General features: G+C 38.9%; 1 protein-coding gene across 6 annotated transcripts in view; it reads left to right on the top strand.

Moving 5' to 3' along the window:
* LOC150077338 (potassium voltage-gated channel protein Shaker-like) overlaps positions 1–26,100 on the top strand; it is a 319,999-nt gene that overhangs the window by 277,822 nt on the left and 16,077 nt on the right. For 5 of the 6 annotated variants that reach the window (XR_016547719.1, XR_016547722.1, XR_016547720.1 and 2 more), the window contains exon 3: positions 11,200–11,256. The exons of the other annotated variant lie outside the window; for it this stretch is intronic. The gene's annotated coding sequence lies outside the window, so the exon portion shown is untranslated. The remainder of the gene's footprint in view (positions 1–11,199; positions 11,257–26,100) is intronic. 6 annotated transcript variants of the gene reach the window in all.

Here is a 26,100-nt window from a genome sequence, read left to right as displayed (position 1 = left end):
TTCCTCCCTGATGTCAGGGCCTTCTACCCCCTCACACCTGTCTGGTTTTCACCAGGACTCTATGCTACCTACCTCCTCACTGGACATGGCTCCTTCCAGAAAAAACTACATGACTTCAGAATTTCAGACTCACCCCGCTGCCACTGTGGAGAGGATCAGACGTGGGAGCACCTTGCCCACAGCTGTGAAATCTACGAGGACTTCAGGAGGATCCTAATAACAAAACTACGCTTCAACTACCAAAATCAAGAACACCTCACCCTACAGAATGAAGAAACTTACCGAGCTCTGACTCAATTTGCAATGGACTTATTTACCAGGCAGAAAGCACTACCACCACCTTAGTATCCGAATCAATAGGTCATAACAACCATGACTGCCAATTGTTGCTATTCATCATTGAGCCATGAATGCTAATGCCTTGGACCAACTTGCACAAGACTTGACCAGCAGTGCAATCAAAGACAGGGTCCACACATACTTTGACAAATTCCTCATCATTGATTCCTGGACAAACTTTTCTCGACCAGACGTGACACATCTCATCAAGAAGAGGCCTAGCATCGATCCCTGGACTTGACCATTAATCTTGGACTCCCGGTTTTGACCACCCCCACTGTTCGTTCTGATGGACTACTGGACCAGCCTTCAGTCTGGATGCGACAAAGACTCACCAAATGGAGTCCCAATGACGGCACCTGAACTAGACCTTACTGAACATGACCCATCCACCATAGCAGCACTCACACTGCTGGATTTCCAGCAAGTTGTCGGCTGCAACTGACTGGCCGTGCTAGCTGTACCTACCCTGAACTTGCGGGGTATATCTCTCTCTCATTTTTTTTTTTTTTTTTTTTTTTCCGGCTTTCTTCTGTTTCCTGCCATCCGTTCTTTACTCCCCCCCCCCCCCCTATTTTTCTCTTACAGAATGATTTTTTTTTTTTTTTTTATTTATTTATTATTATTATTTTTTATTTTTATTTATTTTTTTTTTTTTTGTGGGGAGGTGGTTTTCGTCCACCCGCCACCCCACTCTTCTCTCTGGTGAGGCGTTGGGCATGCCACACTGTCATCAGGGGCCATCTTCTCTATTGGCCCCTTTCTTCTGTTTCCTACCCTCCAGTCTTTTTGCCTTCCTCCCTTACTTTTCTCTTGCACAACGTTTTTTTTTTTTTTTTTTTTTTTTTAGTTTATATATATATATATATATATATTTGTGTGTGGGTGTGTGTGTATATATATTTTTATATACACACACACTCATGCCCCCACAGGTCTAAATCTAAAAACATCAAAATTACTGCCCGACCTATTTGGCCCTAGAACAAGTTATCAGCGAACAACCCTACGCTCTGTTAAAATTACAACCGTTGCTCAAGAAACAGCGATCATCTCATTCTTAAATCTGGTCCTAGCCACTGAAATCCCAGGAAAGTAGGTGGCAGGACCCGCCAGAGTACTCTAGCTACAGTGGTACACCCGGTCAGCCTCCCCGTGGCATGGTGTGGTAACGTCGGGTCCCACTAGGGGCTCGGCGGCTAATAGACCGGAGGAACAAAGGGCACAACACAATACACAGCACATGACCCCCACACACTTCAAATCTCTGGCCCCGATACAATGTACACCCGCGGAGATGGGAGAAATCCCAGGAGCCGTTAGACACTAACATACCTTATACCTTATACCTCATCAACAAATGATTTTCTTCCACAGGAGTACCGTTGGGAGGATGTTTTCTGTTTGTTGCACCATTCTTGATACACCCTTGAAACTGTGGTGCATGAAAAGTTCTGGAGAATTGTCGTTTCAGAGATGCATTGTCCAGCACGTCTTGCACCTACTACCATGCCACGTTCGAAGTCCGTTAGATCACTCCTTTTCTCCATTCTTGCTACGGTTTGTACGCTTAACTAATACTAGAAAGGTTGTTCTGCTGCATTTATATCCACAACTGTGGTCATGTGACTTGCAACGTTGTGGAACAAATCATTTGTGTGCACAGCAGGGGTTTACCTAATAAAGTGGCAGCACAGTGTATATACGTGTAAATGGAGTCAGGATCGGTCTTTCAAAATGATCCTGAATACAAAACGATCCTGAATACAAATAACCTCAAAACAAAAAACATAAACTTGAAGTTGAAAACGAAAAATTATGCGTTCTAAACGCATTAAACATAACGAATGGCATTGAATGTATAAGCTCGCATGTGCAATATGGGGACATATACAGGGTGATTCACTACCAGTGACCAGAAAATAGGACCCAGACCACATGCAGTCTGGAAGGACGACATCCCAGATTTAATCCCCTATTAGTGTCCCACCTAGATGAGACTCAACGGCCAGCTTTTTAGGGCCTGCAAACTGATGGAGACGACATACGGTGGCACTCTCCCGCCGGAACAGCCTATTGGCGATCCAAATCCGCACTCTCTTGAGCGGATCTTTCTTTCCAAACTCCTGGGGAGGAGAGGCTTGCCTCCCCAATTTTCTCACTCTGGTGGGGCACGGGCATGCCTCAATACCTGCAGGGGCTATCTACTCTGTCGGCCCCTTATTTCCAACTTCTTCCCCCCAGTGTCTTCATCCTTCCCCCAAACTTTTGTCTTGCACAGCGTTTAGCCCTACATGTCAAAATTAAAAGAGAACATCAAAATTCTTGCCCGAACCTATTTGATTTTTAAAACTCACTTTCACCGCACAGCCCCACGTCGCATACTATTAATACTAACTTGCTAAGTATCACTAATATCAACCTCGATTTATTTATTTATTAATTTTTTTTTTTATTGGTCCTAGCCACTGAAATCCCAGGAAAGTAAGTGACAAGACCAGCCAAAGTACAAATATTGGTAACACCCGGCCGGCCTCCCTGTGGCGGGTATTGGTAACGTCGGGTCTCACTAGGGGCCCGGCGGCTAACAGGCCGGATGAACAATGGGCACTACAAATTACACAGTACATATCCCACACACTTTTAAATCTCTGGCTTGTCCGATACAGAGAACATACGCGGAGATGGGATAAATCCCAGGTGCCGTCAGACCCCGAACATACCTAATACCAGTGCGACAAACTTGCAGGAGGTGTAGGGGGCACAAAGACGAATCGGAATCACAAAGCATTGCAGGGTACGAAATGCCTTCGTCATGCGGTAGTGGACGTTGAACGGGAGGTCGCGTGAACAGCGATCCCGCTCGAAGTCAGCATTTGCGAACCGGTTCCCGAGGCAGTAGGATGGACGAGTATTCAAACGTTGAACTGGCCGACATGCATCTCGCGTATGGAGCTGCGGACTGTAACGGGCGCGCCGCTATGCGCTTGTATCAGGACGTTTCCCGCACAGGCGTGCTCCTCATCATACGATTTTCGCACGTGTGCACAGAAGGTTATGTGAGACTGGTTGTTTCACGAGAGGTGCCATGAATCGAGAGCGAACAACGAGGACGCCAGACAATGAGGAGAATGTCCTACGTCTTGCAGAAGGCAATCCGAGTACGAGTACTCGAGCGATAGGCCAACGATTGGGTATTTCCCAATCCACTGTATGGAGGATACTGTCAACAAACCAAATGAGTTCACACCATCTGCAACGCGTCTAATCATTGGAGCCTGCGGATTATCCACTCCAGGGGACTTTTGCTACTTGGTTTCTTCAACAGCAACGGTTCGCAAATGCTGACTTCCAGCGGGATCGCTGTTCACGCGACCTCCCGTTCAACGTCCTCTACCGCACGATGAAGGCATTTTGGACCCTGCAATGCTATGTGATCCCGATTCGTCTTTGTATTCCCTACACCTCCTGCAAGTTTGTCGCACTGGTAGTGAATCACCCTGTAGTGAGCTGTGATGGAATCCTTATGATTAATTCTTTCTTTTAAGGTACAGCGCTAGAAGAGAAATTCGAAATTGGTGGTAGTATTTTTTTCGGAACAAAGGACATGATTGCGCGAAAGTTCAAATTGTTTATTAGTTAAATAGTGAAAGTGCAAATTGCTAATCAGAAAAAATGCCTTATCAACTTAAATAACTGTTTGTTTAACAGTTAACATCTTCCTATGGTTCCATATATGAAGTGAAAGTTGAACCATTCTCGCTTGTAGTACAAAACCATCCCATTCCGTATTCGGAATTTTTAAATTTTAACAACTTTGTGCACACCCAGGAAGAAATATCTTCAATTTGAGACCACTGCCAGCCCGATCGTTTAAGTCTATCGTTCACACTGACGGAGTAAAGAAAATGGCTTCCATATTAGATTTTAGTCCTTCACTTTCGGATGCAATGATACTCCTCATGCATTATGGAACCCGAAGCAAAAGGTCTTTTCCTAAGTGACCTATGTAAACGCAATTAAACAATTACATAGTGATATTTATTCGACCTTGAGAATGCCGCGTGGTGGGGCAGCCAATGAGAGAAGAAGGATGCACTCACGTGGTACAAGTGGGTGGGGTTACATCACTAGAAATACACAGGTAAATAATTACATAGGTCATTTCCTGATTAGACATCAATCAAGTGTAAAGTGTATTCATGTCTAATGGCACCAGGGGTTTCCCCATCTCAGTGTATTGTTCATTATTATGTGTCACAGTTCACTGTTAAGGCCAGAGATTTGTCCGCACTTTGCCCCATGAAGCAGACCAGGCACCCAGCAGTTTTATATTTATTCTGGCAGGCCCTGCCACCTACTTTCCTGAGATTTCAGTGGATAGGGTCTTTAAAAAAAAAAAAAGCTATCATAGTGATGAGCACTAGAATTGTAAAGGCCAAAAGTTTATAAACGCGATTCGATTTAATTTAGACGTAATTTAATTTTCGATTTAATTTGAGCTTGTGTGGGGCGTACGCTAGCTATAGGAAGAGTAGTGGTGGGAGGTAGAAGTATGGGGGATGTTAGCAAAGGTGACCCCAATATGGTCAGTAAGACTGGCCCAGGCCTCACCAGGAGAAAAAGGGGGAAGCAGAGGAGGGGTTTTAAAGAGGTGAGCCAGGTCAGGGTGTCTGGCTCAAATTGCCTAGAGGTGCCAGGACATGATTGTCATCATAATATTGTGTCATAGATCATGAGTTCAGTGGTGTTCATATTCAGTTTGTACATTTCCTGGTCTAGAAGTGTAAAATTTAAGTGTTGGAATTTCAGAGCTTGTTTTATAGATTGAAGGCTGGGGGAAAAGATTGAAGTATGGGGATAATGGTGAAGACATCCCCAGGAATGACAGTTGGGACAAGCCCCACCAGAAGATGGGAGTGGTGGGGGGATGGATAATCGTCTCCCCTTCCGAGGAAGGGGTTAAAGAGGTGAGGGCTAGGGCACCTGGCTCAGATCGCCTAAAAGCGCTGGGACAATATTGCCTTTTTTATGTCTTGTCAATGGTCATGTATCCAGTGAGAGTTCCTATTCAAGTTGTTTTCCATTTCAATGGAAAATTATTTTTAGGAGTGTCCCATTCAGTATTTCTTCCATTTTGGTAATAGTCAGGGGGCTTCATTAGCCTTAACAAGTTGTGGTTCCAGGCTTTATCATCTTCCTACTCCAGGGTAATATTAATTCTACATTTAGGTTGGATTAATTTGGTTTTTGTCACGTTCAGGTTGTATTAGTTGTTTTCATATGTAGTCCGAAGGATTCTTCTTCGTGCAAACAAGTCCTGGGCATAGTGTGAGAACGCCTTGTGTATCTAGGATGTGTGATTCCTGTTCTCTAGAAGAATCGTGTGGTCTGGTGATTAGCAGGCAGTGGAGGCCCTCGTAATGTTCGCAATGATACTTTAAGTGCTGCCAGGTGTCCGCCTCTCCATACAAGCATAGGAGACTGTCCACTAATCAGTGCGTTTCGACAGGTGTCTTTTACGTAGAAAAGATTTCACTTACTCCGTCGTACCTCTACATTTTACATAGAAAGGCATGCGCGTGAGTTGGCGAGCAGAGGTCGAAGTCCCCTAGTTGTTATTATTAATAATTATCAGTGTTTTATTTTATTATCTTCTTACTATATCTTATTATATTTATCCATGTGAAACTCCTGGCACCATTCCGTGATGGGTACATTATATCGTATCTTTACGTACAATAAAGGTTAATTAAAATTCTACAGCCCCTTCCCAAGCTCCTTTCTTGTGTCTATAACCTGTTCGCTTCTGATTTTGTTGCGTGGGGAATTCTAGAGCCTTTCCAGTTTTATGTTCCAAGTTTAACAAACTGAGAAAGATGGCTTATTACTTTATATCAAAAGCTGTGAATTTTTTAAATCAAAAACTTTGCGTTGACTTATGGATGAGGAACTATTCATATCGGTAAAAAATTAGTGTCCAAACTCTGAAGATACCAGCAATTGATCATTATATAAGATTGCATTGTGGTTGGTATTTTCGTTTTTGGAAAAGAAAGGACAGATTACTATTATTAAAAAATTATGAGATTAAACAATTGCCGATGATTTTTTTTATTCCGTCTCTAAAGTATATTTTAAAAAGGAGGGATGACAGGACTTAAATTTCTGCGATCATTGATAACATGAAGGTTTCTAGTTTGCTTAATGTATGAAATAGTTGGGTATATGAGGTTTTTCTGCTGCTGATAGAAGATAACTTCTAATGTTGCGGACACGCACACAACATCTGGTAAAACGAACAATCAGAAACCAATGGAGATGTCTTCAATATGAAATCTTAGTAATAAATTTCTTTCTACTCCTCATACTAAATAGATAGTAATGTGGAACGGTGTGCACCTCTCAACATACGACTAGTTACCTTATTTTCTCACTCGTTCTTCCTCGTCTAAATAACCAAGAGAGATTCCTTGAAAGTTACCAATACTTTCAAGCTATGGGCCTCTCATATTTTAAACCTTTCGCAATGATGAATTTGTATTCACATTCTTTCAGGAATCATTTTAGTTCATTTAAATTTTAATTTCACTTTTCGATTTTAGTCAAAGAGGTGAGTTATACAAAGTTAAAAAAGCTTTTGCTAGTTTTAAATATACGTACTCTTAAAATTAATATTAATTTTCTTTTCTCATTCCTCTATCTTTTTTAAATTGGCACGAAAATTAAAATGAGAACGAAAAGTAAAAATGAGGTTAAAATCACAAATCCTCGCAACTTAAATCTTAACATTATTAGCCATCATACTGAAAACTTAAATCTCAATCAGTCTCATTAAAAATAAACTGCGAATACTCTCATATGAAATATTCGAAACGAGAAACTATCCCAAGTTACCTATTTCGGATTCTTGTAACAATGGCTCAGAAACGAAGACTGGAGATACTACCATGTCGAAACTGCGTGCCAGTAACATTTCTAAGTGTGTATGGGGATGGGAGGAAGGGCTATTTCTGTTTTGGATATACTGAATATCACTTTAATTTTATTCAATGTAAAATAACAGAAGAAGGATTTGCCGACAACTTACTATATACTGTATTGATTAACGCATGTTGACAATTAACTGTATGTAAATCACAGCAACACATATCACAGCTAAACTGAACAGAAGCTTAATACAATAATCACTAAAATACACTATCCAACTAAAAGTCATGGATACCTTCCCTCTGATGGTAGATATTGTGCGTAGCTTCGAAATATGCAAATATTTTAGCCTGCAAAGGTGATCAGAGATTTAATTACTGTGTGTCCTGTCCTGCATTAATGATCAGGGCATCCTAAATTGTGGCAATTTGATGATCCTCCCGCCTTCCATCCCAACAACACTCCATGTCACAAAACAAGAATTATGGAATCATCATTGCAGAAAATAATATAATCGGAACGCTGCAGTGACCAAAACAGAGCACTGATCTCAACGCAACTGAATGTCTTTGGAGTGAATTAGAATATCTCTGGAGTGAATGTAACTTACAATTTATGTTCCTCGTTAGTGGAGCTTACGAATGTATTAAAGGAACGGAGAATAATTCTACCAGTTTAATCGACAGAAACGAATTAAGCTGATGGCATTATGCTAATGATAGATCAACGCGCTAATCTTTGAATAAATACACATTTCGTTCGCAACTAGTAGCGTTCCCCATGACTTTTGGTAGGATGGCGTTAACACAATATAATGAGACTACATGGCCTTGGATGTCTTTGGCATTTATTTGAAAATAATCTAACCCCAACCGAAACTCAACGTTTATTTCATTATTGTTCGGTTTTCCGATTTCATATTGTTTTCATAATAGAAAAGCCCCCATGGTTAGCATACTTCCATATCGTGTGGAAAAAGCCTGGGTTCGAATCCCGTCGAAATGGGAAGGAATTTTAGTGCCTTTTCACACTGTGGTAGAATTAAGCATTCTCTGACAATGGTTGCATGGTCCCTTCTTCCGGAAACTTAGGTTTTTCGTAAAGCAAAATAGTCATTGCGTGTACTCTGTGGTAAGGGTACACGCAATTTACCAATACTGTATTATATATTGACGTCTCATATCCTAAGCTGCCTGAACGCTACAACTACACAGCAGCAAACAGACAGCGTGTTTATGCTGATATCTATATATCAGTCATACATTATCAGAAATTGAAACAATTACTGGGAAATATTACTCGGGCCAAAAATATAGGGGGGGGGGCGGGTTTCGGGCATGTCAAAGTCAGCCAGTGCGCTTCTGGTGATAAATTACCAAAACATATTTCGTTAATTTTAAAAATTTGTTACTGCCTATGTTTTTCTCCTTGTATAGTGACAAGTCTTTGTAATAGATTATTTGACACAATACTCTCTGCCATTAATTGTGACTTTGATTCTCGTCGACGGCTGGAAGAATTTCTAAATACATGTTCAATTTTGGCTGCAGTTCGCCGAAAACGTGCAAATCAGCCATGAATGCACATTTGTACCAAGAAAATAAACATACGGATTTTATATGTATATATATAAATATATATATATATATATATAAGGTCTATGAATTGCGTGTGTTCTCTGGTCGATTTGCCTGTTTTGATGGACGAAAAAACCCAGTTTCTAGGGGGAGAAAAACCTTGCTATCTACGCCTGAGACCGACTAACTCAGCCACGAAGTGAATGTAACTTACACTGGCGGAAGTACCCAAAACCTTTATACGTCGTGAGGAGGAACGAAAATTTCCTTTTAAACAAGGTAATTCGCCAGAAGAAGTGTGCATAGTCACTGCCCGTCTTAAGATGGAAACGAATGCAGACGCCAACTCAATGAAACCTTTTCATGTAATGGGACGGCGACAAAATGTATATACAGTATTACAAGCATTGTCATGCAATAAGAAGGAGCGACATTTTCTTTTTTGCATTGGAACGCTTAAAAGTCTTGACATGGCCCTTTATCAAGTCCATCTGTAAACGAACGTTTTGTTCAGTGGCTAGTAAACAGAAACAAAATGAATTATATTAATGTTTTTATTCCGTTTTATATTTTAAATCGAAACATCGAGCGTTGCGCACCTCGATTGTAATTAATGAATCATTTTTGTTACTATATTCTCTGAATAACGGTAAATTTTAATCTTAAGATTAAATTTGTAATTTCAAAAATATTAAGTTAATATTACAAATCCATAAGCCAGCAGACGTTTTTGTGTTTTCAATTCAATCAGTTTAAAAAAAATTTCTTAATCATATTTTCCTCAAAACGTGTACAGACAAGATCCAAAATATACAGTAAAAAAAAATTCCGGCTATAATTTGTTTAGAAAAACTGTTATTATTCAGTAAACATATTAAGCTTATTTTGTAGAATAAAAATATAAGCAACTTTTAAATCACCGAGGAATTTGTATTTTTCTTTATTTTACAACACAGCACTGTAGTATTGTGTTGTAACGTAAATAACACAACACTACAGTGTATCTCGTACTCAGTCATCGGTGTACAATAAAAACGAGCATAAATTAATTTTATTCGCAAAACAAAAACAACCAAAAAAAAAAAAAGTGTCTTGTGGATACCAAAATTGACAGCTCCATATCGCACGTCGAACTATTGTGCGATTGTTCGTATTGGGGAGAGAAATTGTTCGTATGGAGCACTATTATGATAGAATATTTATTATATATGAAATCAATTTATGTTCGTTTTACAGGTACACTGATTATATTTTAGAATAAATCAATGACAGGAAACAACCCAATCACTGACAAAAAAAAAAGCAGTTAATAGGCAAAGTTTTAAATTAAAAATTTCAAAATCGAAATGATAATATTCAGCCGAATTTTAACACCACATTTAAAAATTTCGGTGAAAATATATAACAAAAAAAAAAAAACGCCCACGTGAAAAATCTGTTTTGAGCACCTTGTATACTTGACAATGAGAAAACATGGGAAGAATCTACATGTAGTAGGCAACTGGTATTGATGTTCTTTACCAATTAACATTAATTGATTTTAAGATACTTGAAATCTTTAAATTTTATATATAAATTTAAATGTCGTTCAAAAATATTAATCCACAATGGTTAACTTTGTCATGTAATAGCAGAGTTTCTCTGCATATCAAGTTCATTCATAGGATGTGTGTGTGTGTGTGTTCTGCTAATATACAAGTATTTGTTTGCATACGTGTATATGGGGGAACTACGCAAGGAATATTCTTGAGAACAGCCAGGGGGAAATGCCTGTGAATTGGTATTCATGTAACAGAATCGTTTCCGAATTATGACTGAAAGAATTGTTCCCAGAATATAACTGACCTTTAATAATAACAGGTTAACTCTACTTCCTTATTAGCAATAAAATCGGTATTCACTTAAATAAGCAGGAGCCAGATATCTTCGTAATGGTTTGTGATTTTATAAAACTTAATGCGCCGATTTCAGTTCAGTTTTGTTGGTAATAATCATAGTCCTTTATATCAAGAAAAACGATTTCTCACCTTCTCCCAACTTATAAATGATAAAACTGCGCAGGTTGAACATCTACGAATTCCGCACTGATATCTCTGCGTTCGTTGAGAATTAAACGAAAATCAGTCTTCACTTCTGAGTCACTGTCTCAAGAAATCAGAATCTTTACATTGCACGCTTATTTCTCGTTTTAGAGTAACTTTTAGCCGACTTTAGTTTATTTTTAGTCTGATTAGGTTTAAATTTATATATTTTTTTAATTTGATGGCCAACAAGGTTAAGATTTCAGGTGATATTATTTGTGATCTCAACTGCATTCTTACTTCTTAATTTTATTTTAATTTCTGGTTTCAAGATCAGTCATGTCAAGTAAAAAGAAGAGAGGAAGGGGAAAGGAACAAATCACCTCAGGGTAAGCATTTCCTTTAGTACACTGCAAAATCAGGATAATTTTTATGAAATTTTACTTTCAGTCGGTTTCACTACTGACCTAATAACTGCACATTTAATTCATTTCAAACTGTATAGAGATAATCCACTTCCAAGGAGTGCACAATGATTTGAGGGACAAAAAAAGTAACCGAATTAAGATATTTCACAGATGATTTTATTAGGGGCTCAACATCCTGGAATTGTCAGTGTATATATGTAGAGTCATATCTGAGAAGAAAAACAACCGGTATATTTCTGGCAGATGTGTAGAAAACAGAAATTTTCAAGAGGTCCTGGTTTGTGTGTGCGCTTTTTTGGGTAGGCGACACACGTGAACACATACGCGAGAGAAAGAAAAAATAATTTACATAATTATTAAAAAAAAAAGAAATTGTTTCAACTTCTTCAAGCTTCCTGTGTTCTGTTTATTTTTTCTTAGCTTGGTATAAAGCCAAAAAAAAAAAGAGATTCTAAGCAATTAGAATAAAAGATTCTAATTCTAAAAAAAAGATCTAAGCAATTTATTCAAAATATCGTAACTGCTTATCAAGACCTGAGATGTCGATTAACATGAAAACTAAAATTTGCTAAAAACTTGTACTTTATTTTTCAAAAGAATGGCCCCAATTTATGCATTTTTCCGATCACCAAATGTTTTTTACCCAGCCCATAAAAAAAAAAAAAACAGAATATATTCTCACAGCGCCAGTGTGTGATGGTTTCCTACATTTTATCGTCTGCATGAAATGCGGGATTAATTTTTTAATTTTCGAAGAACGCGAAAAGTTAAAGCTGGCATGTTTTGATTTAAAGGAGGCTGCTCAATCATTTTGCACTGTGGTTTCAATGGCGTTTGAGATGTGTGGGATCGTTTATTGTCGTTTAACAAAATGAAACCATCAGTAAGCCGTTCGGAATTCTTGTTGCTGATGACAAATCACAAACCAACTTTGGAGTTCGCGCATTATTTTTTCTCGAACCCTCAAAGTTAGTTAACGTGTTGTCTCTTTCACCTCTACGCTTGAAATGGCACGGCAGCACTCTCTGTAAGTTGAATAACATGGGCATAACGTTTCCAGTGCTTTCGCAAGTTTTGAATTACTACTGCCATAGCGATGATGACTTATCACGGCATGCTTATCTCATTGCTTGTTCTCTTGTTAAAAATGCATACACCTATCTCATCCATTATGACTATGCAAGCCAAGGAGTAATTTCCTTCCTCTTCATATCGTGTTAGGTGCCGCAGACACAGCCCTATTCGTAAAGGGTTTTGTTCAGATACTTGGCAAGGCACTTTGAAGAAACCTTCCTGTACTGCACTCAGTCTTCCAGGGTTAGATAATCGGCACGATACATCGCTATTTTCCACTCGTTCGGAGTGGTCTGGATTTAATTCCCGTCCCCATCAACATTTGGAAGAATTTCTAAAGTAAACCTTCTGACAATAGTCTCTCCTAAAGTCGAGGCTGTAGTCAGAAGTTCTCAGGTGGAGAAAGAGTCCCCTGAATTATTCTGGGTTTTTCAACCAGCATAACATGGAAATCGATCTGTGAACACACACACAGGCCGATTTTCATGTTGTACTGACTAGATATATAATAATACAGTAATAATTTGAATTTGTGCTGCAATCAGAAGGTAAAGAAAACCATCGCCACAATTGTCTTAGCCCTACACATAATTAGCACTCTAGCAGTAAATGCGTCCTGGGGATTTTTATAGATTTTAAAGCGCATTACACTATATATTTGGCCGGAGCCATTAAGAATCAGAGAATGTAACTGCTTAATGAAAATCTTAAGACTCTGTTCTTGGACTGCGATTTTTCATGATGAAGAGATGTCCAGAACACCAAAGGAGAAATATACATAATTGCTTGTGCTGATAATCTTGATTCTTGCGGAAGCTCATCCAGGTCTTTAGATCTAGGGCAGATAGCGTTCTTCGAGAGCTTTAATATCATGAACCACACTTTAAATATCTCTATAACCAAAAGCGGAGTCATGATGCCCAAGAGAGGCTCTTGGACATCATGATACTGCATCTCCCCAAACTGCCAGTTAAAACTTTTGTGATGAGGCCCATTCCAAGGGCACCTATTCCCTTTGACCATATCTATTTCTCCAGCGAATTCTTCGTCCTAGCGCAGTAACTCATTATCATATTTAATTTTTAGCTATTCTTCTGGCTGTTTATTATCTTTTTCACGAAATCTGAGCAAGTGATCCAAGATAGTTCTACCTTCATATGTAAATCGCTTTTCCTCTCCTTCTCCAACTGAGTATCCAATTTCACCCATCTGTTTAAATTTTCCACAAGTTAATTTATAAATTAACTCCCCATGGTTCTTTGGAGTTAATTTATAAATTAACCCCCATTTATAAATTAACCTCCCGTGGTTCTTGATTACCGGCATTTATAATTAATTCCCATTGCTCTTGATTACTTTTACAAATTCTTTCCATTTGCTATATTTTTCCTTTTAAATTCAATTTCATCGTTGTTTTCTGTTAATTTTGATTTCTGAAGTTTGTTTTCTTAGTTGTGTTAAGACTGGTGACCACCAACAAACCGGGGCACACTTAATTTGTTTTCTCTTCTCTTCATTGATTAATTAGACACTTTATATATTTTTTTCCTGAAATAGGTGCACTGCACCTTCTTCCCCTAATTGGGAAATTTCCTCAGCTGAAAATCTTCCTATCCTTGGCTTAATTTCTTGATCGAAATGTTCCCACTTTGCCTCTTCCGTGAGTACCTTCGTAATTGAATATCCTGCCTAACATGCTTTCTACTGTCATTCTGCAGTTCTTTTACACACGTCAAGTTTAACTGAAGCGTGTAAAGAACTCGACGATCGCTGCAGGTCATTAGCCTTAACTGTCCAATTTTATCATTCATAGCGACCACATTGGTTAATGTAACGTCAGTGTTGGATTGCCCATTAACCTACCAAAAGGTTGCAGCTTATCCACATTTGTTATGCACCGCCAAATCACACTCAACACAAAATCATTTAATTTATGCCCTCATTTGTCACTGTGCCATAATTTACCATAGGAATTCGCATCTAGACAACTCTTTGCCCCCTCATCCTAATTATTCCCTGTTCCATATAATAAAAATCATAATCAATATCATCACCATGCCTGCAGTATATAGAGAAAATGTAAAACTCATCATATCCATTATTTATGCGTGCACATAAATAGATCAGCACGCCATAGTTAGTGCAAAGTGAACTGATCATCAGGAACTTCCTAATTAGTATTTAATATTACTATTGCAACCCTAGTTTCATCGCTGCCACTACATAGAATTTTTGCAGTATTCTGAGAGCCTGTTACTTTCCCATTCAATATATATGGCTCTTGAAGACAAATGACATCAACCTTTTCTCTATTAGCACAATTAAATTGCACTATTATTACCCATTTTGTACCCATTAAAATCTTCATAATTACTCCATCCAGCCCTAATATATATCTGAATTCTCCGTTCTTTTGCGAATTGTACCGCTCGTATGTATGCTGGACATATATTGTCTCTTACTGCATAGTTCGCAGGTTTCCCCTTTGATTACAGATGAAACATTACATTCTTTAGTTTATTGCATTCCCTGCAGCTATGTCCTTCCATTCCACAATGGCTACAAATGCAAATCACTCTCCTACACGTTTTAGATGTTTGCGCATAACGTTGAAAGTGATAGCACAATCGTTACCAAGTAAAAGTCATTTATCCTGTAAGATCTGTAGCCAGTGAATACTCTCTTGCTCCCTCAGCGAACCCCGAAATCTAGGACTCACTTCCAATACCCAGTTGTTCCCTGTTTTGTCTTTATTGCCACTGACAAATCTTACTGCAACTTTACCTACTACGTCTTCACGCTTCTTACTTATATGACCTAAATTTTTCTTGTTCATGTCATACACGAGATCCTCTTTCTTGGTATCATTGTACACATCATAGATCACGATTTTTTGTCCTTGCTTTTTTGGCCTATGTACAGTTATTCCTAGCTTCGTCAATCTTTCATTTCTTCTGATAAATTCTAAACCCTTCTGTAATCTGTCTCTATTATTATACTGCAGTCCACTGTTTTTCCTCATCTTCTTTAAATCCTTTTTCAATTTTCTTTTTACCGCATTAAATACTTCACTATTTTTAGTGTCGATCCTTGTTCAGCCGTCATGTTTCGCCTTTTATTTTTTCAGATTCATTCCTTCCACTGTTGCTTATTTAAACCTCAGAACTTTAATTTCTATTTCCATACATTTTATTTTTTTCTGCAATATTTCATTGCCTGTTCCTAACTCAACTATCACTCCTTCTAGCATATCCCATTTCCCTAAAAATCTCACCGATTATTTTCTTTCTGAGGCTATTTTTTTTCTTTATCGAACAAAAACTTTTCCATGTTCCTTCTTAATTCCATTGCCACTTCATTAATGTTAAATTTGTTGCCTTTTTCTGTATCTGCTTTTCTATTACATCCACATTTATCACTTCCTTTGGAGTTTCTTCAATATTATCCGGTTCAAAATCAAGGTTATTTTTCTCAGTCAGCCTGAGATCGTTACTTATATTTTCTTTAACCTTCTTCATCTACATCATATTTCGTATGTTTTTGGTCTCATAGTCCATATACAGGGTGTTTCAGTTAAACGTTTCAGAACTTCTAAGAGGGGTAGGGTACATCCTGACAACTCGAAATCATATAGCAATGTGGGGTCGGAAATGCTTTCCTGAAGCGGTGTTGTACACAGAAGCACCATAAAGAAAAGAGACCGTAAGCGAGAAATCGTTTTAATAATACATGAAAAGACGCAAAAGGTACATGGATTAAAGTAAGTGTTCGAAGTTTCTTCCACGGGCTACAATGCACGCCTCACATCTCCGACGCATGGACATCCGAACATTCTGGAATACTCCAGGCGAATTTCGAATTTTTTCGGCAGCTACTGCGATTCTTGCAACCAGCTCCTCAGCATTGTCAACAGGGGGTGTCATAAACTAGCGATTTCATATGACCGTGAAAATTCCTTCACAAGGGAAGGAATTTTCAACACGCATAACGACCATATCTGGGCGGTCGAGAACCCGCATGCAATACGACGTCGTGCAGCACAGATTCGATTTTCGGTCAATGTATGGGCCGGTATTATGGGAGATCACCTCATCGGACCTTACCTGTTACCGTGTCGTCTAACCAGACCTATCTACTTGATCTTTCTGCAGCAAGTATTGCCACAACTTTTGAGAGATGAACAGATTTCTGCATCGACGCAACAGACAATGTGGTTCCAACACGATGGAGCCCCTGCCCATTATAGCGGAGATGTTCGTAACTACCTGGATGTCACATTTGGTCCACAGTGGATCGGACGTGGTGGTCCCGTGCGTTGGCCTGCTCGGTCACCCGACCTATCATGTCTTGATTTTTATTTCTGGGGTCATATGAAATCGCTAGTTTATGACACCCCCTGTTGACAATGCTGAGGAGCTGGTTGCAAGAATCGCAGTAGCTGCCGAAAAAATTCGAAATTCGCCTGGAGTATTCCAGAATGTTCGGATGTCCATGCGTCGGAGATGTGAGGCGTGCATTGTAGCCCGTGGAAGAAACTTTGAACACTTACTTTAATCCATGTACCTTTTGCTTCTTTTCATGTATTATTAAAACGATTTCTCACTTACGGTCTCTTTTCTTTATGGTGCTTCTGTGTACAACACCGCTTCAGGAAAGCATTTCCGACCCCACATTGCTATGTGATTTCGAGTTGTCAGGATGTACCCTACCCCTCTTAGAAGTTCTGAAACTTTTAACTGAAACACTCTGTATATATTAACCACTCGATCTTTCTTTCTTTGATTTTTCCTTAAATTTATAATAGAAGATCTACCAGAGTTTGGAGACTCTACACTACTGTTTTCTGCATAGTTTTTCCTTTGCTGTCTCCTTGTTATTCGTCGTCTACCAATTGAAGATCTTGTTGTTGATGTCGGTGTATCAACCTCGGATTTGTCACTTTCAATTGCTGTTCTCCATACAGAGTCCACCGATTCGTTATTTTCCCTTTCTTGATCAGTTTTATGTGCCGTCACTGGCTTTGTCGTTTTTTCACTCATTCTTTGTAACAATCTGTCTTTGACTGAGCCTTTTTAAAAATCTAATCGTTTGTAAACTACACACTGATTTTGCATATGCATTCACTTCAATAATTTTTATACTATGTTTCTTCTTTGAATTACATTCATTATTCACTGCTTCTACAGGGATGGGATACACATAAATAGAAAGGATGCAAGAAGATTTGCCGATGCTATCAAGACACTGTTAGGTTAAAACCTAACACTGCCACCACCTGGGTTGGCAAACTGCTAGCTCGGATACACAGACTAATAGTAGCCGCTGGCAGAGGTGAAAGTGATTCTTGCACTGCTTCTATTGGAATGAGCAGCAGCCTGGAAAACAAGGTGCTGGGAATTTCAAGGACTACTGGGAGTCATTGCGGAACAAGTAAATAAATACATGTGGTGTGCTAAGGTAACTAAGAGTAAATACAGGTGCATGTATACTGTACTTGCATGTGTACATGCTAGGAGTTTAGTTAATAAATTTGATGACTTTCAAGTGCTGGTCAAGACATCAAAGGCAGATATTGTTGGGATATCAGAGACATGTCACACAGGTATAAGGAATGCAGAATTGTAATTGGGGAATTCAATATGTTCAGAAAGGATAGACAGGTTAGGAAGGAAGGAGGGGTTATGTTGTTAATTAAGAAAAACAAAATCTAAGGAAGTGCATCCAGTTGACCTAGATGGACAGTGCAGTGATCAGTCAGTTTGGTGTGATATCAGCAATGGAAAAGCAAAAATGAGTGTAGGAGTGGTGGTGGTTTAATGGCACAAGGGCTGCTAAGGCCATATTGTGCCTAGCGTAGGAGTGTGTTATAGACCAAATGACTCTGATGAGAATAATGAACAGCGGTACAGAGAAATAGAGGGCCAGTAAATCAGATTGTCTTATAATGGGGGATTTTAACTTCCTAGATATTAACTGGAACTTGTGGGTTGGTCACTGGCACGGCTTTTGTGATTTATTGGATGATTGTTTTCTACAGTTGCATGTTCGAGAGGCAACCAGAAGTAGTAATACTCTTGATCTAATTATCAACAGTGATTCTTCATGCATTAGGAATCTGCACATAAAAGAACCACTAGGTGGCAGATCACAGTGTGCTGATGTGAAATTTATTCAAAGATGTAACTACCATCAGGGGTAAAGGGAAGGGTTTTTGCTTTCGTAAATGTGACTACAGTCACATTTACACATTCTACAGTCACATTTCATAAATGTGACTACACATATACAGCGGTCTGAGACCTTTTTTAAAAATTCTATTCAATGGGAACAACTGACGATGTTACCAACAACAAATTCTAAATGGTATTCAAAGAATTAATCTTCGAAGCTTCTAGGCTTTTCATGCCAACTATGAAATATTGTTCAAAGTTTAGGCCTAAATGGATGTCAGATGAACTAATTAGACTCATGGCAGAGAAAAAAAATGCACGGGATGCATATAAATTATCAGCCGACACAGAAGCTTGTAGCAGATACAAGCTAGTCTGCTATCAAGTCACAAAGGAGGTTAGTCAAGGGAAGGCAGATACGAGAAATCTTTGGCAAAGGATGCAAAGAAAAACAAAGGGAATGGGATGAATCAGATTGGTCCAATTGATAATAATGATTCGATTGTTGATTATCCTGCTCAGGTAGCTGACAAACTGAATGAGTATTTTGCATTTACATTCATACATGAGTAATTCTCTAGGGAAGCGGAAACCAGAAACTTATCAAACTCCAACAGGGAGCTAAATGATTTTGTAATAACAGAGCAAAGTGGAGGAGAAATTAAAGTTACACATAAAGGCACGTGGGATCTATCGAATTATATTAAGTGAGATAGCAAATTTAGCAAAGGAATCCATAGCCAAAGTTGTAAGAGCATCTGTGGGAGGTCTCCACGAACTGGAGATGTGCATATGTATACCCAATTCATAAAGGGGATCAAAGAATGACACGAGACCTGTTAATTTAACTTCTGTTCCAGGGAAAACCAATGAAATCACTGGTTAAAATGATGCAAGATCATCTACACAAGACTCCAGTTATACTTCAGACACAGCCTGGCTTTGTTAAGAGGAAATCTTGTCTGACCAATTTGGCTGAATAGTACGATGTGATCACACACGAACTGGATGCAAAAAATAATTGATATCATATACTTTGATTTAAGGATAGCTTTTGATACTCTTGCACATAACAGACTGTTGTACAAATTGGAGCAGTGTGGCATTCAGGGTAAGTTGCTACTATGGATAAAGGGATGTTTGAAGAGATTCTGCATAATCTTGAATTCTTGCATAATATATGCCACTGCTAATTGCTTGCATTTTTCTCTTTAGCTATTTTTGGCTTTTCAACTGAATCTATATGTTCTTTTTGAGATTGTATTAATACCAAATCTGTTAAGACTTCCTTTTCAATGTTTTCTAGGTTCAGTTTGATTTGAGTGGCCGGTTATAAAATAAGTTTCCCTAATCAGGAGATCCTAGTGTCAAAACGGTTAGAGATAGCGCTGTGAAAACGCTGGGTATGTCATTTAGGGTATGGGGAAACGATTTGTAGAAGAAAAAAAAATATATAGTTCAAATTTCCGACACCAGGTGAGGCATTAGCACTGTAAACATGAGATGGAATACTTAACTTAGGATTAGTAAAATAATAAGAGGAGTTTACCTCAATATAGTACGTAGAACACTTCCGCATGATACCCTCCAGAAATTAAAACGGAAAAAATCGACAACTTACAATTTAACACAATTCAAATAAATTTAAAACAATTAAATCAAATTAACGCAATTAAAAGAATTAATTTAATTGTTTTAAATTTATGTGTTAAATTGATTATTTATAATTTACTCTAATGTACCGGTAAGTTGTCGATTTTTTCGTTTTAATTTCTGGAGGGTATCATACGGAAGTGTTCTACGTATTATATTGAGGTAAACTCCTCTTATTATTATCAACGTAGAACATATTGAGTATTACAGCTCTGATTCATATTATCTAATTAACTTAGGATTATATTTTGATATCAGAACTTACAAATCTACTGATATTGTTCTAAGTGCTTTCCTTCACTTGAGATGACATTGTTGTTGTTGTTATGGGGGTTTGATGGCGCATAAGCTGTTGTGGTTATAATGCACCTTGAGATGACATTCTGAAAACAGAGGACGCGTGCGACAGTTTCTCGTAGCATATCATTGTGGATGTTGGCTCCATGTTGTTTAATGCTTGCTTTCAAATCGACAAGCGTCTGTATGCCACCACGGTTAAACTGTGTTTCAGGTATTCTCATAGTCAGAAATCACAGGGATTGGGATCTGATGGGACTGAGGGCTGGCCAGAACTGCAAAGTCTAGAAATGATGCGATCATTTCCGAATGTTGAACGGAGCAGTTCCTTCACTTGTCGACAACGTGGAGAGGGGCACCAACTTGCAGAACGAGAATAATGTGATCTCTTAGAAGAGCGCAGTACCATGCACTAGTTACCGTACACCTTACGGGGCCATGAGGTGTAGACTCATCAAAGAAATATGGTCCGATTATAAACACTGCTGTGAATCCACACCATAACGTATGGACATTTCTTTCATCAGAGCAGATACGAGAAGGTCCCCATATTCGGCAGTTGTGCATTTACAGCCCCCATGAAGAGTGCCTCATCAGACCACAAGATCATTGAGCCCATATATCGTCAAGTTCTATACGAGCCAGAAATTGTAAAGCAAAGTTTATTCGTTGTTGCTGATCACAAGACTTAGTTCTTGCACTACCTGAATCTTGTACGGGAACCATCGTAAAATTATTCGAAGCACTTTACGTACAGCAGACCAAGGAAGGCTCAAATCTCTTGACACCTCTGGCACTACTGACTGGTAGTGTTACCCCATTCTGATCATTGCAACCCCACTTCATCCACTACCTCCGTTTCGATATCGTGGTCGTCCTCTGCCTGGAATTACACCTAACTCCTCTGTCGCTTCAAATTTCTTTATTAGTTTTTGAAGTCCCACTGACGCAAACTTTTACGCAAACCAGTGACGGTCCTTTACGCAAACCTTTAAGCTTCCAATATTCATGTAGTGCTGCATTAGCGTTACTGTTATTCTGATAGATTAGTTTTACTAAAAGAGTAAGTTCCTCTATTGTAAGAGCCATAATGGTTATTGACGGTGGAGTTGGCCTTTCTGCTTTTATCTAACAGGATGTCATTTGCGTAAGCAGCATGTCTCGAAGTAAATGACAACTTTTACATATGTTCAGCGCCGTTTTCCCCTGGTGGTAGAAATTAACTTTTTCTTCTACAAATCGCTTCCCTATACCTAAATAACATATTCAGCGATTTTCACAGCACTAATTCTAACCGTTTTGACACTAGTCTCCTCAATAGGGAAACTTACTTTATAACCATCTGGTATATGCCTTGTTGTTTTAGCCATAATTAAAACCGCATCTAATATTTTTCCACAAATACTTTAATATTCCACCAATACACTTTAAGCACAACTATATGTTTGGCAGCATATACGTATTAGAACTATGATGTATCCACACATATCCTCATTTCCTTTATTATAATTACTATATTTTGTTTTCTGAAACCAATCGCCGAGATGGCAGCATTGCCGTTTTCCTTCTTCAATTTCAGTGATAGCTTCTTCTATGTTAGCCTATGGGAGAATTGCAAACCTTATATCTTAACAATCCCTGACTAGTACGACTTTATACATATTTTTTGTTCTCGTTATACTCCGGTACGACCACCAGGTCAGTGGAGTTTACAATAAATGATCAATACAAACGTTAATCGTATTCAGCAGTCACGGGCTTGAACCTCGGTTCACTCAAGGAGCGCGTGCTACTGTACTTACGCCCCTGACCACTCGGCTACGTCAGGCTGCCATTCCTAAGTTCCCCTAGTCTTAAGCTTTCCATTTATATCACTTCCATGATTCACAACCCATTATACAGATCAACTTACTACTTCCAGATCTTCAACAAATATGCCGCCAAACTTTTCATTTACTTTCTTTACCAATATTTGACACAAACGTTGTGTTTTTAACATACAATATCATCATATTTTATAATTTTTGAAGACTTTAGTAACCATGTACGTTAACAACTCTTGCGATAGTGGTCCTTCTTCCTCCCTATTTAAACTCAATAGTAATGACTTAACAAGTCATTTAAATTTGCTGAAATAAGATAAATATTTAATAACTCTCGACTGCTCAGCTGTTGTTGTTGTTTTTTGGTTTTTAGGAGCCTTAGCAACTAAGGCCATATTGCTCCAGGGATATGCGGTGGTCATTCCCTGACCTTTCCGCATCCTCCGTATTTGGTGGACACGGGCTCGAACCCCGGTCTAATCAAGAAGCGTGATGTGCTACGCACTGCTGCTCCTGCCCACCTGGCTACGGAGGCGCCTACTGCTCAGCTATTTTACTTCCAATTTGATAGTATAAATCAGAGCTATGATGCTCTATACGTTCTACGTTGATTTCAATATTTGTAGAAGAATAAGAGAAATTTATCTCAATGTGATACGCAGAATACTTCAGTATGCGACTCTAATTTCTGAAGAAACATACAGAAGTGTTCTACGTATCATATTGAGGTAAATTTCTCTTTACAAATTTTCTTCCAATTATACCTCCTCGCTCCTTTTTAACTCCCTTAACCACTCATTAATGTACTCAGTTGCAAGACTTGCCCAATTTCAAATCGGGTTTACAACTATCTTTGATTTTTTTTTTATGTCCAATGTTAAAACATTGGACGTCAAATAAAAGTTGTGCTACCCTGTAGATTTCAACTTGCTCTACCAGAGCCAACTTTGAAGTCTCATTTTAAACACTAAATTAACTTTTAACAACCATGTATATTGTGTTTGTAAACTTGTGTTCTCTGGTCGATTTGCCTGCTTTGCTGGACGAAAAACCTTGCTATCTACGCCTGAGACCGACTAACTCAGCCGCGGAGTGAAAAAAGCCCATTAAAGCTCCTCGCGTCATCGACGGGATTCGTCCTCCCCACCCGGTGCTCAACCAATCTGGAAATTTGCCCCACGTACAGTAGCACCTTCGAAAGTACCATCGACATCACCCTGACCCGCCGACTATTTCTAGGATTTCTGGAAGGTTAATGAAGCATGGACCACTTCTGACCACAGAGCGATCACCTATTCTCTTGGCCGCTCTGTGGATCGCGTTCCCCCAATACCAAGGGATGGGTGATTCTGCACAAAAAAGGCTGACTGGCCACGTTTTCACGCCGAACTCGTAAGACGACATCACGAAGACTCCACAACTGAATCACGTCACCTCTGAGGACTATGCAGTATCTTTCTCTCTCTAAGACCATCAAAGAGGCCTGTGCTGTGGCAATCCCCAAGAGAATGCCCTTCAAAAACGTAGTGCCTTGGTGGAATGCTGAACTACAAGACATGAGAAAGAAAGTCCACCAAGCTCGTAAAACTTGTCAGAGAGCCGTGCTCATCTCCCACCCTTCGAGGTTGAAGCCGCAAGAGACACTTACCTATTATTAAGGAACAGTTGCACTACCATGATTAGACGCTGCAAGAAAGCCTTCTGGCAGAATTTGTCTCAATAACAGGAAACAATAACCCCTTGTATATCGCATCGTTGTGAACAAACTCCCTAGAGATGAAGTCCTCAGTACAACTGTAAAGCCTGATGGTTCTTCCACCTTCACTTGGGAGAACTCTATCCACAACATGCTAAATGCCCTCTTTCCAACAGATGATGCACAGCGAACTGAAGAACTACAGATTGTTACCACTAACGATTCTTACACAACAGAAAATACTGAAAAACCTTTTACAAATGACGATCTAAAACCAGCACTGGACAAAACTAAAAATAAATAAAACTCCTGGCATTGACCTCCTGGAGGTGGATGTTATCAAGAAATTTGCGACCTACTTCCCTAACGCCCTGCTCGCCACTTTTAACGGATGCCTAATGGAAGGCCACTTTTCTTTATCTGGAAGGAGGCATGTGTATGACTTCCTTTCCTAGGCTTGTCAATTGTAGGAGTACACTCCTTCCGTGTACTATTATATATAAATAATTAGTTTTTTTATACACGATTTGTTTTACCTACATTAATTTTATCTGGCAACTACAAGTTATTCTGGGGCCTCTGACTGCGTTAACAAAATTCCAGGCAATTTATTTATTTAGCTAGAAAATTTAGTGAGACAATTGACAATACACATGAAAAATTTAGCATGTTTAATTATAGAAACATGACTTAAATACATACAAAATTTATCACAAGGAGGAAAAAAAAAAAAAAAAAAAAAAAATTTCCATATTATAGATGTTTCCCCACTGGGATAGACAATTTCATCAAGTCCGTTCTATATCTCATTCTAAATTGAATTATATATAGTTCTTTACGACATCCAATTTGATTATCCAGCTACCTCCTAGGCTAGTCAAATTTATCAGTTAGGATTTCAGAATGCCTTTCTCCCTCCTTTTGGATTATTTCCTTGACTAGGAATCATAATACGAAACACTACTTACAATAACTTTCATTTCTCCAAGTTTTTGGACCAGCTCCTTGATCTTCCGGCACTTTCTTTAATAGCTTCCACATCAGATTCTTTGTTATTATCCAAGATTCTCCTCGATCAAACTCACTTTAATGTGGCCTATTCACACTAAACGGCCCACTTACTATAAATTTATCTACTCTCTTTGAACTACTAGTTACATATCTGCACCTAACTACAACTCCCAACCACTACTTCTCTTGTTTACTAACTCCGAAAAACTCCGCTTACTTACCACCGAACCAGTCCTTATATATCCGAACTTTACCTGAATTTCGACCTGACCTCCCCTCAGTAAGTCGAATGTTCACCGTACTTCTGAGAAATATGGTCTCGTCCTTAGATATTTTCCTAATGACTATTCCTTATCCCATTACAACTGTTCGTTGCGTGTATAATTTTTGTTCACTGTAATTTTCTAATTATACAGAATGTTCCCATGTTAATTTCGCCCATATATTTTATTATTATTATCTTAATTTATTTATATATAAAAATAATTTTTTTAATTTTTTTTTTAAAGCTTAAGCTTACACATGCCTCAAACTCATCTTAAAGAACCCAGACAAACCACCTGAAGAGCCAAAATCTTACAGACCAATTGGTCTCTTGCCAGTCCTCGGCAAACTTCTGGAAAGGCTTCTACTCAACAGGTTGTCAAAATGCTACTCTAAAGAAAACCTCGTTTCTCCACTTCAGTGTGGTTTCAAAGCTGGTTGCAGCACTGAAGATGCTCTTCATAAATTAATATCTACTGCTTCAAGCACTCAAGCAAAGTATGTGCTAGCCATCACAGTTGACTTTGCTGGGGCATTGGATCGGCTGTGGTGGCCAAGTATTCTCAGAAGACTCCGTCAAGCCAAAGTACCACTCAACCTTTATAGCTGTGTCAAGGAGTACCTGAGCCACCGTACCGTCGATGTTAGTACCAGGTACAAATCTGTCACTAGTCAGGTCTCCCGAGGCTGCCCACGAAGCTCGGTCCTGGGATCTTTCTTTTGGTCTATCGTCCTGAACGAGTTCCTTGGGATGGACTTGGGAATGACTCAACCCCTTGCGTTTTCTGACGATTTAGTTCTGGTGGTGCATAGTGAC

The sequence above is a fragment of the Mastigoproctus giganteus genome, chromosome 12, assembly GCF_048544385.1.
Source record: "Mastigoproctus giganteus isolate SK-2022 chromosome 12, ASM4854438v1, whole genome shotgun sequence".
Taxonomy (NCBI): Eukaryota; Metazoa; Arthropoda; class Arachnida; order Uropygi; family Thelyphonidae; genus Mastigoproctus; species Mastigoproctus giganteus.
The sequence above is the reverse complement of the archived record's forward strand: the minus strand, read 5'-3'. Positions and strand labels throughout refer to the sequence as shown.